The sequence below is a fragment of the Sciurus carolinensis genome, chromosome 14, assembly GCF_902686445.1.
Source record: "Sciurus carolinensis chromosome 14, mSciCar1.2, whole genome shotgun sequence".
In the NCBI taxonomy this organism is placed as follows: domain Eukaryota; kingdom Metazoa; phylum Chordata; class Mammalia; order Rodentia; family Sciuridae; genus Sciurus; species Sciurus carolinensis.
Window position 1 is genome coordinate 62907369 of NC_062226.1, and position 12995 is coordinate 62920363.

The window sequence follows — 12995 nt, forward strand, 5'->3', positions numbered from 1 at the left end:
GGGAACAGCTCGGCCTGTTCCGCTTGTGTCTTTTGATTATTTCACTTTTGAGCTTCCCTGGGTGAGGTTCCACTGGCTGTCTCTGTCCCCACAGTCTCCAGCCTTCCCACCCTCCAGGCAGCTTGTTCCTGGACCCTTTTGTCTTAGGTTCTGTCCTCCTGACAGAAGGCAGCTTAGAAGTTTGGAGAGTTCTTAATATTTGAGGTAGAGAATTAGTAAATTATTGCTTTTTCCTCTTAGAAAGAAAAATGAGTTTTATTTTTATCAAATGTATACTTAATCATCGTATACAGATAATAGTGTACACACCTGGGTAAAAACAAAACAAAACAGCAGGTTTTCAATTCACTCTTTTCCTTTCCTTACAGGAAAATAGTTTTGGTTTACTTTTAATATTCTTCTTATAGATTATTTCTGTTCTTTATAGTACATCCTACTATTTCTTCACTTTTGGTTTTACATACTGACTTCCCACTGAAAAAGATGAGGATGTAAATCTCACTTACCACCACCATGATCGCCAGCTCTCGCCAACTAACCTCTCTGCTCTCACCTCCTGCTTCCAATGAGTTATACAAATTTTTTGCTGGGGAGATAGCTCAGTTGGTAGAGTGCTTGCCTTGCAAGCACAAGGCCCTGAGTTCGATCCCCAGCACCCAAAAAAAAAAGCAAATTTTTGTTAGACCACTATTCAGAAACATTCTTAGACTATGTAAGTGCTGTAGCTGAACCATGCAGTATGCTACAATTACTTTTCTTTTCCAGCACGACTTTTTCTCTTCCTGAATTTAGTATTTTCATTGTTTCGTTTTTCATTTGATTACTTTTTATGTTCTTATGACTAAACCCCAAGTCTGCCCTCTCTTGCATGTTTCACCTCTCAGGACCTTGAAGAATAGGAAGCATTCTGTTATTTTCAGATGAACTCTCTCTCAAAGCATTTGGCCCTGTTGGAATCAGGGCTGGTGGATCTCTAGTGCTGCTACTAGACAGCAACAGTGAAAAGCCGTAACTGCAAAGGGAAGAGAATTGGATAAGAACCAGAGCCACGGGTCAGGTGTCACCCAATGGAGGTCATGGTCTTAGGTAGAAACAGCCTCTGCCACACTGAGGCCCAGCAGGAAGGAAGGATGGGGGAAAATATGACAGCCCAAGTTTCCTCCTGCTGATTGCCTGTCAGTGTCTTTACTGGCCAAACCCAACATTAAATCAGCCATCAAGGAGGTCCAGTTAATGAAAAACAAAGAGGCCAGGCTCCTGGGCACAGGGAAGGATGGAGACTAAATCTGAATAGGCACATGAAGAACAACTAGAAAACCATGCCTTCATTTTTTGGCTTTGAACCTTTATTTCAATTGAGCATTTTCTCCAGCAACTTTCTGAGAAAGAGCACATGTGAAGTAAATTACTTGTTTTTGTGTATATGGAAAATATCTTCCTGTCTCAAACTAAATTCATAATTTGGTTGGATGCAGGATTCGAGGTTAGAAATATTTTTTCTTCTTTACTCCTGTGCCTTCTAGATTCCATTAGGGCTCCTGGGAGTTTTCATGCTATTGTAATAGTTGATTCTGTGAATAAAACCTGAAGTTCATAGGAGCTCTTAGTACTTGGATGCACACTTCTGGAATTTCAGAATGATGACTCATAGATCTCTTTTCATCACTGAATGTTGGGTATTCAATGAGTCCTTATAATTTAATGTCCATAAGTTTTGGGAAAAATTGTCGAATTGTTTCACTAGTGATTTCACCACCTGTTTTCTCTTTCCAGGACTCCACGTATTTGGATGTCTGATCTCTAGGGTTCATTTTGTACTTTTTTGTTCCTCTTTCCTCTTATCTCTTGTATAGCTCTGTTTTTCAGAGATTTGGATAACTTTCTTACCTAGGTTCTTTGAATGATCTTTTTAGTGGCATCTGGTCTCATTTTAGAGATGTAATACCTTCTCGTATTTTCCTGAGGGTACTAATGACAGGAGGTTTTTTTGCTTTGTTTTGTTTTTAAATCTCTCTTGCTCTTCAGTTGAATTTTCTGCATTTGGATTTTCTTGATTTTTGGTTGTTTGTTTCTGTCTTTCACATTACATGTCCTTCTCAAATATCTGGTGATCTATAACCAAAAAAAAAAAAAAAAAAAATTCATTTGGAAGCTCAATGGCAAAGAAAAGGATGGGCAACTCTGAGCTGCCCTGTTAGCTAAACTGTTTTGTGTCCTGTGTTAGAAATGTCAGGGCTCTTCTCGTGGGCCAGAATCCACTCTCCTCCCTTTACAAGATAAACCTGGTTGCCAGCACTCGAAGAACAAAATCAGGGAGAGGGCAGAGTCTCCTGTCACTTTGTGAAGCCTCATGTAACCCCCTAATTTCCAATATGGTCAACGGGTTCAGTTGTGCCTGTTGGCCTCAAGTCCAGTTTTCTGTTCCATCTTTTCTAGCAGCCAATCTTCCAGTCCTCTCCTGAGGCAGAAAAGAGGCTGCCTCCTGATGGGAGGTATTTTCTGAAATAAACTTGAACAATTCTCCTATTTTCATTTCTACCTTAATCCCTACTTCTAGAAATACAAGACACAATTCCTGAGTCTTTGAAGAAATTCGGGGTGTCCATTGCAATGCTTCTTACTTTTTACTTGAACAGTCTTTCAACAGTGTGTTTACTTGGACCTCTGCCCTTATCCTCAGTTGTATATGCACATGGGATTTTGATTCCCAAGCCTTTGCTGAGGGAGAGTCCTGTGTGGTTGGTTGCCTTCCCTCCTGGCTTTCTGCACTCCTAGCTCAGGACTCAGTGTCCTCAAGTCTACCAAGTTTTTTGCCATCCCTTGACTTTCTGGCTTCCATTATTCAAAATATTACTTTCTCTCCCATTTGTTACTGTGTTTTTATCCCATTAAAACCCATTACACTCTAATTTTACTTGGCTTTAGGGTGGTGACAGAAGTAAATGCATGTGTTCATTTCCCTCATTTTCATCTGAGAGTTCAGTAATTGCTTCTTGATGGTGGGATCAAAGAATTGTATAGTTTAAATAAACTTGTCTCAATTGTACATGAGGCAGAATCAAAAGAAGCATTCACACAGGGCTTTCTGTTTCATTGGATTTGCTACAAATTCATCAACAGAAAACTAATAGAATTAATCTCTGTTTTAGCCAGTTTTTTCACCACTGAGACCAAACGAAATGACAAGAACAATTAGAGGAGGAAAAGTTTATTTGGGGGCTCACAGTTTCAGGTCTTAGTCCATAGATGACCATCTCCATTGCTCTGGGCCCTAGGTAAAGCAGGACATCGTGGCAGAAGAGGGTGGTGGAGGAAAGCAGCTCAGGACATGGCCATCAAGAAGCAGAGAGAGAAAGAGCTCTGCTCAACAAGGACAAAATGTAAACCCCAAAGGCAGGCCCCCGGGGACCTACCTCCTTAAGCCACATCCTACCCTATAGTTACCACTCAGTTAATCCCTATCAGGGGATTAATTCACTGATTGGGTTAAGAATCTCATAACCCAATCATTTCACCTCTAAACCTTCTTGTGCTGTCTTACACGTGAGCTTTTGGGTGTCATCAAATATCTAAACTGTAACAGTCTCTATAGGGCTTTGTATATGTCATATCTTTGATTGCTGTTTTTCAATTCTTTTTTTATTTGTTCTTTATAGTTACACATGACAGTAGAATCTATTTTGACACAATTATAAAAGCATGGACTACAACTTGTTCTAATTTGGTTTCTAGTACCTCTCCTTTCCCTTCCCTTACCCACCCCCTGCTCCCTTCCCTCTTTTGATCTTCCTGCCATTTACCCATATTTTTTAAATTATTTTTTTATGGGTGTACATGATGGTGAGATTCACTGTGGCATATTCATATATGTACATAGGAAAGTCAGGTCGGATTCATTCCACTGTCTTTCCTTTCCCCTCTCTCCCCTTCATTCCCCTTTGTCTACTCCACTGAACTTCTAATCTCCCCCTCACCCCACCCCTTATTGTTGGCTAGCTTCCACCTATCAGAGAAAACATTCGACCTTTGGTTTTGGGGGATTGACTTATTTCACTTATCGTGTTATTCTCCAGATCCATCCACTTACCAGCAAATGTCATAAAGTCATTCTTCTTTATGGCTGAGTAATACTCCATTGTCTATATATATTACATTTTCTTTATCCATTCATCTGTTGAAGGGCATGCAGGTTGGCTCCATAGCTTAGCTATTATGAATTGTGCTGCTATAAACATTGATGTGACTGTATCATGGTAGTATGCTAATTTTAAATCCTTTAGCTATATACTAAGGAGTGGGATGACTGGGTCAAATGGTACTTCCATTTCTAGTTTTTTGGGGAATCTCCATCCTGCTTTCCAGAGTGGTACACCAATTCACTGTCCCACCAACAATGTACAAGTGTATCCTTTTCCACACATCCTCGCCAACATTTATTGTTACTTGTATTCTTTTTTTTTTTTTTTTACTTTTTTTTTATTGTAAACAAATGGGATACATGTTGTTTCTCTGTTTGTACATGGCGTAAAGGCATACCATTTGTGTAATCATAAATTTACATAGGGTAATGTTGTTTGATTCATTCTGTTATTTTTTCCCTCCCCCCCACCCCTCCCACCCCTCTTTTCCCTCTATACAGTCCTTTCTTCCTCCATTCTTGCCCCTCTCCCTAACCCTAACTCTAACCCTAACACTAACCCCTCCCACCCCCCATTATGTGTCATCATCCACTTATCAGCAAGATCATTCGTCCTTTGGTTTTTTGAGATTGGCTTATCTCACTTAGCATGATATTCTCCAATTTCATCCATTTGCCTGCAAATGCCATAATTTTATCATTCTTTATGACTGAGTAATATTCCATTGTATAAATATGCCACAGTTTCTTTATCCATTCATCAACTGAAGGGCATCTAGGTTGGTTCCACAGTCTGGCTATTGTGAATTGAGCAGCTATGAACATTGATGTGGCTGTATCTCTGTAGTATGCTGATTTTAAGTCCTTTGGGTATAGGCCAAGGAGTGGGATAGCTGGGTCAAATGGTGGTTCCATTCCAAGGTTACTTGTATTCTTGATAATTGTCATTCTGACTGGAGTGGAATGAATCTCAGTGTAGTTTTAATTTGCATTCATTAATTGTTAGAGATGTTGAACATTTTTTCATATATTTGTTGACGGTTCGTATTTCTTCTTTTGAGAAGTGTTTGTTTATTTCCTTGGCCCACTTATTGGTTGGGTTATTTTTATTTATTTATTTTTTTGGTGTTAAGTTTTTTGAGATCTTTGTATATCCTGGACATTAATGCCCTACCCAATGAGCAGGTGGCAAAGATTTCTGCCATTTGTAGGCTTTCTTTTCATGCTCTTAACTGTTTCCTTTGCTGTGAAGAAGCTTTAAAAATATATGGAATGCTTCATGAATTTGTGTGTTCCCCTTCTGCAGAGGCCATGCTAATCTTCTCTGTGCCATTCCAATTTTTAGTGTATGTGTTGCCAAAGAGAGCACCAGTTTTCAGTTTTTAAAGCATTTCCACTTATTTATTTGCTACTTGAAATGACTCTATAAAGTAGATAGGGCAAATATCTCTATTCCATTTTACAGATAAAGAAAATGAGGCTCAAAACTGAGAGAGTACACTCTATTTATGTATGATTCATCAAAATGTATAAATGCACTCTACTGTCATGTACAACTACTTAGAACAAAGAAAATTTAAAAATTTTAAAAAAGAGGTTGGATGACTTATTCAGAATAATCTCAGTGGCAGAGATGAGACTCAAATTCAGGTCTTTGAATGTGAAAGTTGATGCTTTTTCTTTGACCTATGTCTTCTGCATGTGGCAATATTTCTGTTTTTGTAATTGGAATGCCATTCAACCCAAAGGAATTGGATTCATTTCCCTTATAGTATGCAGACTGGCCCAAGGCAGCATTCAGACCTATGGAGGATTAGAGCATCATTAATTCCTAGGCCCCCAGCTCTAAGAGACTCCAATTTATAAGGTTTGGAGTGAAGACCAAGGGTCTCTATTTTTTAAGTAACTCCCTAAGTAATACTGCCATGTAGCTTTGATTGAGAACCACAGCCCTCAAAGGCCTGGAAGTGGTCTGGTCAGGTCCTTCCAGGCTTTACAGCATGAATAATCAAATGGAAGTTACCAAAAAATAACAATTTAGCCATCCAGACAGCAGCCATCTGAGCCTGACACCGTAGAAGCTGATGGCTTTATTGGCTGTGCTCCTGCAGTGTCCCTCCTCAGACTTCACTTCTGCCCCCATTTACCTGGCCCTGGCCACTGACACAAGGAAGACTCCCTGGCCAGCTCCCTCCACTGCTCCATTTCAACTGGGGGACCTAAGAGACTCAACTTCCTAAAAAAAATTAAATTGAAAAACTTTCTCTCTGATAACTTAGGACCTCTTATGGAACTTAGCTCTCATAGGAGCCAAAGGAAAGAATATTAAAGAGTTCAGCTCAATTTCTGATTGGTGGCCCTGGAAATGTTATCCCCAGCTCTCAGGCGGCCTTCTAACTTGGAAATAAAAATCCAGATACCTTTAGGTCAGAGCAGGAGCAGCTTGGCATCCAAATGCAGCCGTGTGCATAAGAATGCACAGGAGTACTCAGCGGAGGAAGCCTCCTTTCTGCAATCTGAGATCTCTGAGCTTCAGGAAGAAGGTCAAAGAATGACAGGGAGAAAGAGAAGACAGTTGCATAACAAAGAGTCTCTGCTTTTTATTTATCATTGAGCGTTAAAGAAGACTGAGCCTATTTGGAGAACCAGTGGGAAAGACTGCCATGGATATTTGAGCAAGGGAGACCAAGAACCCTCTGGGAAAGAATTTTCCTAAGGCAGGAGTCAGGTACATGCATTTCCCCCCATATTTTGTTATTTGGTGCCTTATAGTTGTATATAATGGTGGGATTTGTTGTTACATATTCATTTATGCACACAATATAACAAGGTACATGCATTTTAAACAGTTCTTGGGGAAAAGGGATAGTTTTGAGTATAGTATGTTGTCTTTTAAGAGGTTCCTTCTACATAAGTCATTTTGCTAGTAACAAGATCCCAAACCCCAGTGTCCTTCAGTGAAAAACTGACCCAAGATTAGTCAAATTAAGAATAAAGGAGAAGGTGAAGACACCTGTAAAAAGAATTCTCAAATAGGGAAAAGGCCATTAAGTAAGCCAATCTGATCTCTCAATAAATTAATTTATTCCAAAAATATTTACTAAACATCAAGTATGTACAGACATTTTTACACAATCTTATTTAAGATGTGCTTCAGAGCTGGGGACATGGCTGAGAGGTAGAGTGCTTGCTTAGCCTGCATGAGGCCTTGGGTTCAATCTCTAGTCCTGAAAAAAAAAAAAAAGACATGCTTCTCTTGCATTTACTCTGTGGCAGACACTACTCCATATGCACTACAAATATTAATTCATTTAATTCTTACAAGAATCCTGTAATTTAGCTACTAATATTATCTCCACTTTGAAGGTAAAGAAAACTAACTTGCCCCAAAGGGTACTCACTAATTAATCGTTTATTAAGTGGTAGAGTAACTCTTTCAAATATCAGGCATAGATCAATAAACAAAAAGACAAAAATTCAGACTTACTTCCTACTGATGACTTTTGGGTTGGAAATTTATAAAGAGTTCCTGGAGTGTTTGGAAGCAGAAGCTGAAAAAAATCAAATTGTGAAGGCTGGACAGCAGAGACCACGCAACAACAAAGACCTTACAAGGAAAGGTGATTGCAGATGATAGAAAATGTTAAAGGTCAGTGAGCTGAGGGAAAAGGCCCAACAGGATAAACGGGTCACACAAAGCACCTTCCTGTTGTCAACTTTATTATTTCCATGAGGCTTAGATGCTTTCTAGGGTCCTATGAGACCCAGTTATGTGGCTGAGTTTTCCACCCTCTTTACCCTACAAAGAGACCACCTTTACTCAAATAATTTGAGTAAATTTTTGTCCTTCATATCTGTAAAAGACTAACGTTCAGCCCTATGGAGCCCAGAAACTTCATGAAAACAAGGACTGCAAGAAATCAAGTCCCAAAAGGCAGCATGCACAGAGTCTCCTTGAGAGGTTAAGAAATGAAATCCCACTACTTTGGACTTAAGTACCACTATAGATAGAAGAGCAAAAGCAAGATGACAATTTCTCCTGCCTCAGAGAAATACAGAGCTGGCACAGGGTAATATCAGTGGGCATCACCCTCAGCTTACACTCATTCTAACAAGAACAGTAGTGGCAGTCCTAGCCCTACAGTCCCCAACTTCACACAGCAGGGGCCCAGAGCATATCACTGAATCTTTTTTTTGGGGGGTACTGGGGATCAAACCCAGGACCTTGTGCTTGCAAGGCAAGCTCTCTACCAACTGAGCTATCTCCCCAGCCCCCCATATCATTGAATCTTAAGCATCACAACAGCTGTACCATCCACTCTGGTTTCTTGGGCATGACATGGGGGTAGCCTCAGTATTATCAACAAGGCACAGAAGAAAGGCCCTCCTCCCCAAATCTGGAAGGCAGTGACAGCTGCTGTCACTCTTGAAGTTATTTTGGATACAAAGTCATAACAAAATGGCGGTCACCTGGTGGAAACCAAGATTTATTTATGAGCAAATCAGAGATGCCTCTTAGAAACTTTCAGGAAATAATTGGGGAGCATTTGATAGGAGACTTGACATATTGCAATAGCATTTTGTAGTTAGAACAGGAAAAATACTGTTTTTTGTTTGTTTGTTTGTTTGTTTGTTTTTCACTGAGACCTCATTGAAACCTTCAGGTTGGTGTGACCAAGGGCAACATGAATAATTCTTTTTGCTTTTTCATTGTCTCACCTTTGTTGATGCTGTGCTGCAAAGGGAAGGCCATTTATTAAAGCTGAGCCAAATCTCATTGGACCTCATTCTCACCTTAGTTGAGTCTCAGAAAGCTACATTCCAGAGCACTGAGTCCACCCTGGTGCTGGTAGGAACACTCAGCAGGAAGCTTCAGCAGTTCTGCAGCAAGTCTGAAGGATTTCTTGGCAAGGGCTGACTGGCTTATTGGAATGTGGTCCATTAGGCAGGGAAGTCAATAATCGTCAGAATCAGAAAGGCTTCAGAGCTGAAGAGGTCCACAGGGATCCCCTGATTCCCTCACTGCACAGATGAAGGAACTGACAAAAAAACAATTTTTTTTTTCTTGTGAACCTCTGCAGAAATTTCATGGGACACAGTCAATCTATCTTATCCAGACTTACCAATTCCTGTTTCTCCCCCTCAAGAAGAATGCCAACCTCCTAGCTACTGAAGCAAATTGCCCCTCTCACATCTTCCCTTTCTATAGTTGAATGTTTAGGGCAATACTTGGGAAAGTTTATTGTTGACTAGAAACTGCAGGCTAATTTAGGTGAGCTGTATGGTCTTTATATCAAGGTATCAAGAAGTTGCAAGACTGAAGGTGACGATGATGATGATGATTAACAGTAGCAGCTCCCACTTTTTGAGTTGAGCAGTGTGCCTAACACTTCATATACATTCTCTCACTGAATGCACATCCCCACTCTTAAGAAACAGATATGGGACTTGGGGTGGAGCTCAATGGTAAAGTGCTTGCCTAGCATGCCCAAGGCCCTTGGTTTGAACCCTAGCACTGGGGAGGGGGGCGGAGGGGAGAGAGAAAAAGAAGATATATTACTATTCCCACTAACTGATGGAGACCCTGAGGTTCAAAGTCAAGAGATAAATTCCAAGTCACAAAGGTATTAAATGATAAAGAGAAGATCTTCACCCAGAGCTGCCTCTGAGGCCCTCCTTATTTTTTGTTAGCTGCTGTTCAATAGCTACTTTCTCATCTCAGGTGTGCAAGAGGCTGGGCACAGGGACAAGAAGAGCACCCCTTTCTTAGTTCTAACTGTTCCCACTGACCAGTTCTATTGCCCCTCTCCTCCTTGGAGGTTCCACATATTTTTTGTGTATTCTGAAGGAATAAAACTGACAAGCCAAAAAAAAAAAAAAAAAAACCTTCTTAAATTTTAAAAATATTAGTCATTTATGCAGTGGGAAAAAGCTAGGGCAGGAAGAGGCCACGAGAGTCAGTCTTGAGGAAAATCAAGGCAACTACATTCACCATCCTATTCATTTTCTAACCCATTTAAATAGGATCTAATTGCACAAAACAACTAATTTTGTTCATTAAGGTTCAATTAAATTCATCTGAAACTCGGCATAATGGCATTGTTGTTGAACAGCCATATTAAAGATGAAACATAATCTCTCTTGACTCCCATTTCCTTTGACAAAATAAAGTTCAGTTACTAATGAGCTCATAATACGTGGTTTCTTTTATAAATGACAACAAAGAGTTCAAATTTATGAACAGCAGTTTTTTATTATCAGTGTCAACAGCCATTTTCTTTGTTACCAAAATATGCAGAAATGATTATGAAGCCCTTATTCTCATTATTGCTTTGATTTTGGGGGGAGGGCACATGTGAAATAAATAACTTCATAATCATATCACAGTAAAGTCACACACTGAGATTCCGCAGGGGGTGGACTCAAAGCCTCATTGTGGGCATTCTGTGGACTGAACTGAACAGACATTTCACTTTCCAATCTTTCAGGTTGCAGACAATCCCTCCCCTAGCCTCCAAAACTCTTTGTTTCAAGGCAAACAAAAAAAAGTGCTTCTTCCTGCCTAGGGGGCCCAATCCCCTGCCTTTCTGTAGTCTTGGGAAAAAATGCATTTGCTCTCTAGGGTCTAGGAAGCAGGGAGCAGACTATCTAGGTAGTGCGAGTCTGCCTTGGCAGATAAACCTTCTCAGTCTCGGGCACCACTTGATTCCTTTTTGTGAGCAGATACCAAAATGGCACAACACTGCCATTTCCCCACTCAAGGTCTGGCTGTGTTCACTGGCACAGTTCCTGACCCTGATCCACAATACTGACACTCAAGTCTGGTGATGTTAATTTAGTGCCCAATGCTAAGACCAATGTCCCTAGCCCAGTATGTGAACCAATGTTCTCTGGAGACACAGAACCAGCAGCATGGTTGGGAAGGAAGGAAGGAAGGGAGGGAGTGAGGGAGGGAGAGAAGGGTTGGTTGGTTTACCAGGAAAATTGATTCACATAATTGTGGAGGCTGAGAAGTCCCACTACATACCATTTGCAAGCTGGAGAACCAGGGAAGCTGGAGAATGACTCAGTCCAAGTTTGAAGGCCTGAGAGCCTGGAGGGTTGCTAGTTTAAGTCCTGAAATCCAAGAGCCAGAGAACCTAGAGTTCTGATGTTCAAGGGCAGAAGAAGCTGAGTGTCCAGAAGAAAGAAACACACTCTCTTTTTGTTCTGTTTGGACTCTCAGCTGATTGAATGATGCTTGCCCACATTGGGAGAGGGCAAATCTTCCTTCTTCATTGCACTGATTCAAATGCCAATCTCTGGCTGGGGGTGGAGCTCAGTGGTAGAGTGCTTGCCTAGCATGTGAGAGGCCCTGGTTTCAATCCCCAGGATTGCAAAAAAAGAAAGCCAATCTCTTATCTCTTTCAGAAACACCCTCACAGACCTATCCAGAAATAATATATTATCAGTTATCTGAGTATCCCCTAATCTAGTCAAGTTGACACCTAAATTTAACCATTGCACCCAGTGAGGGCATAAGGCTGAGTGGCATTCAAACAAACAAGTGGCTGGCACTCAGCCAAGCTTACTGAGAGTGTGATATATGCAAAGAATTAGAGGGAACATGGAGATGAATAAAGTCCTGTGGAGCAGGGATAAATAGTGGGTGTAAAATAACAACACAGGTCCACAATTCTGTATCCAAAACTCCTGGGGCTCGATTTGTTTTGCTGATTTCAAAATTTTTAGGATTTTAGAAAGGTAATTTCTTACCTAATATTATATATTACCCAACATCCCACATGAATATTTTGTAGTAATGTTTGAATATTCATACTAACTGAATAAAGAATATAAACAGCCTCATAAAATTTCAGGTAGGTGTGGTTTTGCTTCTAAATGAGCTCAGTTACGAAAAATCTGAGAGCAAAGGAAGACCCACACTAAAGGGAAAAGGGAGTTCTGATTTGAAATATTATGGGTTACTGCATTAGTTTGACAATGATCTATGGGCTTACCTTGTACCCTAAAAGGAAGGGACAAAGGTGCAGTGAAGTGAGAGAGCTGACCTCTTGACTCTGGGACCTCTGGGACCTCTGGGACCTCTGGGCACAAGAGTCCCATTGCTGACTGTGGGGTCAGGGGACTCATCTACAGCCCAAAGGGCTGCTGCATATCAGCTGAGCTCCAGTGTTTCTGGGGGCTGCTAAAGCTGAGAACCAGGCTCCCCTAGTCTCCCAGGTTTGACTGTCAAGGGCAGCTCTGTGGTTAGGATGTACCTTCGCCTTGGTAATCTGTCTTCCACTGAAATGACCCACCACAGCCACTACCACAATCACAAACCTGGCTGAATCAATCGGAGGCAAGTCTGCATTTGGCCATCTATATATTCCTCTCAAATAGGTGACTAGATTACATAATATATTCAGAAAAGCTTTTCATGTTTAAGAATATACTCTTATGAAAATATTCTCTTTATGCCTCATAGTCTCTAGGGTCTACAGCAGAAACATTTGAGTATTTTTTAAATGCTGTAATATATGAAAACTAAGTAATTATGGAGTCAGATACTGGTGATATATGTATGACATTGTGAATATACTGAAAGATACTGGGTTGCACATTTTAAAAGGGTGAATTTTATATTCTGTGGGTTATAGATTTAAAAAACTAAATAGGTAAAAGAAACAAATTCAGCGAAATGACTTTCAGCTTCACTCCACTCCCATGACCACACCTTGAAACTTACCACCCTTCAAATTTCAAGTGTACAATCCTAAGCCAATACCCCTCCTTCATACCACTACTCCTGATCTTGAGAGACTTTCCATATTCCCTCTGTTATATCTGCTCAGCAATCATCTTAGTTTTCTAT

The 12995-nt window shown here is 40.5% G+C and overlaps 1 non-coding gene across 1 annotated transcript; it reads right to left on the bottom strand.

Annotated features, from left to right (window-relative positions):
• Positions 1 to 5399: 5399 nt before the first annotated feature.
• LOC124965091 (U6 spliceosomal RNA) lies at positions 5400 to 5507 on the bottom strand. Its single transcript, XR_007105097.1, has one exon. It is a non-coding gene; the product is annotated as a U6 spliceosomal RNA (small nuclear RNA).
• Positions 5508 to 12995: the final 7488 nt, after the last annotated feature.